Source organism: Trichosurus vulpecula, chromosome 6, assembly GCF_011100635.1.
Source record: "Trichosurus vulpecula isolate mTriVul1 chromosome 6, mTriVul1.pri, whole genome shotgun sequence".
Classification (NCBI taxonomy): domain Eukaryota; kingdom Metazoa; phylum Chordata; class Mammalia; order Diprotodontia; family Phalangeridae; genus Trichosurus; species Trichosurus vulpecula.
Window position 1 is genome coordinate 203,566,815 of NC_050578.1, and position 5,352 is coordinate 203,572,166.

Consider the following 5,352-nt stretch of genomic DNA (forward strand, 5'->3'; position numbering starts at 1 on the left):
TTATCCTTAGAATCCCCAGCTTACCTTAAATCACACCTTAAGAAAGTGAATTCACTTTTAAAAGATCATATTTATGTAATGCTGTCTTCACAAACTCTGTGAGGTAGAGAATACAGGTCCCCATTTTACACATATAGGATATTGACACTCAGAGATTGCCCCAAAATCATCCAGCAAGCTGGTAACAACTAGGATCATCTGATTTAGAGTGGGAAGGAATAGAAAACAAGCCCTTATTAAGTACCTACTGTATGCCAGGAGCTAGGCTAAGTGCTTTACAAATATGATCTCATTTGCTCCTTATAATGAGCCTGGGAGGTAGGAAGGGACCTGATAAATGATCTAGTCGTAGTCTGTCATTACAGATGAGGAAACTGAGGCCTAGAGAGGTCATGTGACTTGCCCAAGGTCACAAAAGTAGTACATGGCAAAACCAGAACTCAAACCTAGGTTTCCTAACACTCAAGTCTAGAACCCTCATCATTAGACCATGCTCTCTAGGTGCACATGTATTCTAAATCCTTGCCTACAGTTTTATAAAGCTTTCAAAATCTGTACATCTATAGAATATTTTAAAAGTCTGTTTCTAATGGTAGCCATCTCTAAGGGTAGGGAAGGGGAAGGAAGAAAAAAAGGAAAAAAGAAATTTACATGATAATGTTATTACATATTTAAAAGGAGGAGCACATTGCACATAATAGATTTGCAGTTTCATATGCAATCATCTTTTTGTTATATTATGATATGGAAATGCTTGTTTTAGTCCATAAATTAAAATATTTTTTTAACTATTTATTTATCCATTTATTTTTTTAAATTTAAATTTATTTATTTAACATATTTGGTTTTCAGCATTGATTTTCACAACAGTTTGAATTACAAATTTTCTCCCCATTTCTACCCTCCCCCCCACTCCAAGATGGCATATATTCTGGTTGCCCTGTTCCCCAGTCAGCCCTCCCCTCTATCACCCTCCTCCCCTCTCATCCCCTTTTCCCATCCTTTCTTGTAGGGCAAGATAAATTTCTATGCCCCATTGCCTGTGTATCTTATTTTTTAGTTGCATGCAAAAACTTTTTTTTTTGTTTTTGAACATCTGTTTTTAAAACTTTGAGTTCCAAATTCTCTCCCCTCTTCCCTTCCCACCCACCCTCCCTAAGAAGTCGAGCACTTCAACCTAGGCCATGCATGTGTCATTATGTATAACCCTTCCACAATACTCATGTTGTGAAAGGCTAACTACATTTTGCTCCTTCCCGACCCATCCCGCTTTATTGAATTTTCTCCCTTGACCCTGTCCCCTTTCCAAAGTGTTTGTTTTGACTACCTCCACCCCCATCTGCCCTCCCCTCCATCATTCCCCCCCCTTTTATTTTTTTTTTATCTTCCTCCCTCTTCTTTCCTGTGGGGTAAGATACCCAACTGAGTATGTATGGTATTCCCCCTCAGGCCAAATCTGATGAGAGCAAGGTTCACTCATTCCCCCCCTCACCTGCCCTCTCCCCTCCTCCCACAGAACTGCTTCCTCTTGCCACCTTTATGCGAGATAATCCACCCCATTCTATCTCTCCCCATCTCCCTCTCTCAGTATGTTGCTCTCTCATCCCTTAATTTCATTTTATTTCTTTTAGATATCTTCCCTTCATCTTCAACTCACCCTGTGTCTGCTCTCTCTCTTTTACATATATATACATATATATATGTATATATACATATAAAAACACACACATATATATATACATACATACATACACATGCATACATATACACATAGATACATACATACATACACATTCACTTATATACATACCTAAACATATATATATGCATATTCCCTTCAACTACCCTAATACTGAGGTCTCATGAATCATACACATCATCTTTCCATGTAGGAATGTAAACAAAACAGTTCAACTTTAGTAAGTCCCTTGCAATTTCCGTTTCTTGATTACCTTTTCATGCTTCTCTTGATTCTTGTGTTTGAAAGTCAAATTTTCTATTCAGTTCTGGTCTTTTCACTGAGAAAGCTTGAAAGTCCTCTATTTTATTGAAAATCCATATTTTGCCTTGGAACATGATACTCAGTTTTGCTGGGTAGGTGGTTCTAGGTTTTAATCCTAGCTCCATTGACCTCCGGAATATCGCATTCCAAGCCCTTCGATCTCTTAATGTAGAAGCTGCCAGATCTTGGGTTATTCTGATTGTGTTTCCACAATACTCAAATTGTTTCTTTCTGGCTGCTTGCCGTATTTTCTCCTTGATCTGGGAGCTCTGGAATTTGGCAACAATATTCCTAGGAGATTTCTTTTTGGGATCTATTTGAGGAGGTGATCGATGGATTCTTTCAATTTCTATTTTGCCCTGTGGCTCTAGAATATCAGGGCAGTTCTCCTTAATAATTTCTTGAAAGATGGTATCTAGGCTCTTTTTTTGATCATGGCTTTCAGGTAGTCCAATAATTTTTAAATTATCTCTCCTGGATCTATTTTCCAGGTCAGTGGTTTTTCCAAGGAGATATTTCACATTGTCTTCCATTTTTTCATTCCTTTGGTTCTGTTTTATAATATCCTAATTTCTCATAAAGTCACTGGCTTCCACTTGTTCCAATCTAATTTTTAAAGTAGTATTTTCTTCAGTGGTCTTTTGGACCTTCTTTTCCATTTGGCTAATTCTGCCTTTCAAGGCATTCTTCTCCTCATTGGCTTTTTGGAGCTCTTTTGCCATTTGAGTTAGTCTGTTTTTTAAGGTGTTGTTCTCCTCAGTGTATTTTTCAGTATTTTTTGGGGTCTCCTTTAGCAAGTCATTGACTTGTTTTTCATGGTTTTCTCGCATCCTTCTCATTTCTCTTCCCAATTTTTCCTCTACTTCTCTAACTTGCTTTTCCAACTCCTTTTTGAGCTCTTCCATGGCCTGGGACCAGTTCCTGTTTTTCTTGGAGGTTTCTGTTGTAGGCTCTTTGACTTTATTAATTTCTTCTGTCTGTATGTTTTGGTCTTCTTTGTCAGCAAAGAAAGAATGCAAAGTCTGAGACTGAATCTGGGTGCGTTTTCGCTGCCTGGCCATATTCCCAGCCAACTAACTTGACCCTTGAGTTTTTCAGTGGGGTATGACTGCTTGTAGATTACAGAGTTCTATGTTCCACGTTTCGGGGGGAGGTGCCAGCTCTGCCACACCAGCACTGCTCCTTCCCCAACCCCCAACCCGAACTGGGCTTAGATCTTTGGCAGGCTGTGCACCCCTGCTCTGATCCGCCACTTAATTCCTCCCACCAGGTGGGCCTGGAGCCGGAAGTAACAACAGCTGTAGCTGCCCCACCTCCGCTGCCCCCCCCCCCCCCCCCCCCCCCCCCCCCCCCCGGGCTGGAAGCCGAACTGCGAACTCCTTCCACTCCCGCAGCTTTTCCCACTAACCTTCTCAGCAGTCTTTGGTGTTTGTGGGTTGAGAAGTCTCGTAACTGCAGCAGCTCACTGAATCAGGGCGCTAGGGCCCCCTCCGCCCAGCTTCTGGTCTGGATGGTCCACGCCGCTCAGGCTGGGCTCTGCTCCACTCTGTTCCCAGCTCCCAGCTCCGAGCTCCGAGCTCCGTGTGGGATAGACCTCACCCAGAGACCCTCCAGGCTGTCCTGGGCTGGAGCCCTGCTTCCCTCTGCTGTTTTGTGGGTTCTGCCGTTCTAGAATTGGTTCAGAGCTATTTTTTATAAGTTTTTGGAGGGTCTCCCTACGGAGCTCACACTATTCCCTGCTTACCAGCCGCCATCTGGTCTATTCCAATGGATCCCAGTATCATAGACTTAGAGGCCATCTAGTCCTACTCCTTCATTTTACAGATAAGGAAACTGAGGACCAAAGAGGTGAAGTGATTTGCCAAAGGTCACACAGTCAGTAAGTGAGAGCCCCAGGATTTGAACGCATGCATGTCCTCTGACTCCCTATCCCAGGCTCTTTCCATTAGCACCCAATGTGGGACCTCATAAGCTTGATTATTGAATCTTGAATGAAGATAATATAAACAATTGGAAGGTAGGCTCATGGAACTTTTCCAAGCCCATGTTTTTCTCTAGAAAATGACCATGAAAGTGTTACGCTTTATTGACTGCTAAAAGGGTTGAACTGATTCCTAAAATGGTCAGCAAATTCTACTAAATAAAGTCCTTGAGTTTCACTTCCTTGTAAGAACTGGTTTTTAGAATTAAATGTGTTTACAAAAACAACTTTGTGAGTATAGAAACAGGGACAAACTACTCCTAAGTTGGGCAATCATAGGTCCCTAAGTTCCTTACTAGTTTTCAAGTTTCTGTTGGAGAGGTAAGAAAAGAAGGAAACAAGCAATTATTAAGCACCTACTGTTTGCCAGGCTCTTTACAAATATCATCTCATTTGATTTTTCCCAACTTACGGGGGAGGGAGGTGCTATAATTGTCCTCATTTTACACTTAAAGAAACTGAGGCAGGCAGAGATTAAGTACCTTGCCCAACATCATACAGCTAGTAAGAATTTAAGATGGATTTGAACTCAGGTCTTCCTCACTCCAAGTCCAGATCTCTTTTGGTCCCTCTTAGCTGCCTCTGGGACTATGCTGTATACCTCTGAAGCTGTAGATGACAGGCAGCCCAGCATAGTGGGCAGATAAATGAGGAAGATACAGTTATAGTGTTATCCATAACACAGTCTGGCTGTGTGACCCTGAGCTAGTTATTTAACCTCTCTGAGCCTCAGGCAACTCTCTAAGACCATTAAGTTATAGAAAGAGGCTGATCTCATCTGTGGAGGGAGTTTGCATACTAGGAGTTCCCTACAGTGACAGAGATGGCCTAGAACAAAAAAATTCCTAACAACTAGTTCAATGCGCTTCTTGATAAGTACTCAATGTTTAGTGAACAAATGAATGAAGAGCTTTCAAGTTCAGCTTGTTAGACTGCTCCCAGCAGGTTCCCCACATGGCTCAGGACCGGGAGTCTGCAGCCTGCATGGAGGCCTCATGTGGCCTTCTAGGTCCTTGGGTGTGGCCTTTTGACTGAGTTCAAGTTTTACCGAACAAATCCTTTTATTAAGGGCATTTGTTCTGTGAAGTTTGGATTTGATCAAAGAGTCACACTTGAGGACCTAGAGGGCCACATGTGGCCTCGGGCCTTAGGTTTCCCACCCCTGCATGAAGTCAGCCTGGCCCTCTGAGTCTATTCAGTCAATTACCCTTTTGCCTAGTTTCCTGAAAAAAAAAAAACCCAAACTAACAAACTCAACAATGATATTCTCTCCCTATCTCCCAATCTAAACCTGTTCTACCTCAGTTCCCTCCCTTTTGTGTGCTCATTCTCGAGCAAAACTAAAAACTGTTTCCTCTTCTCCTTGGTC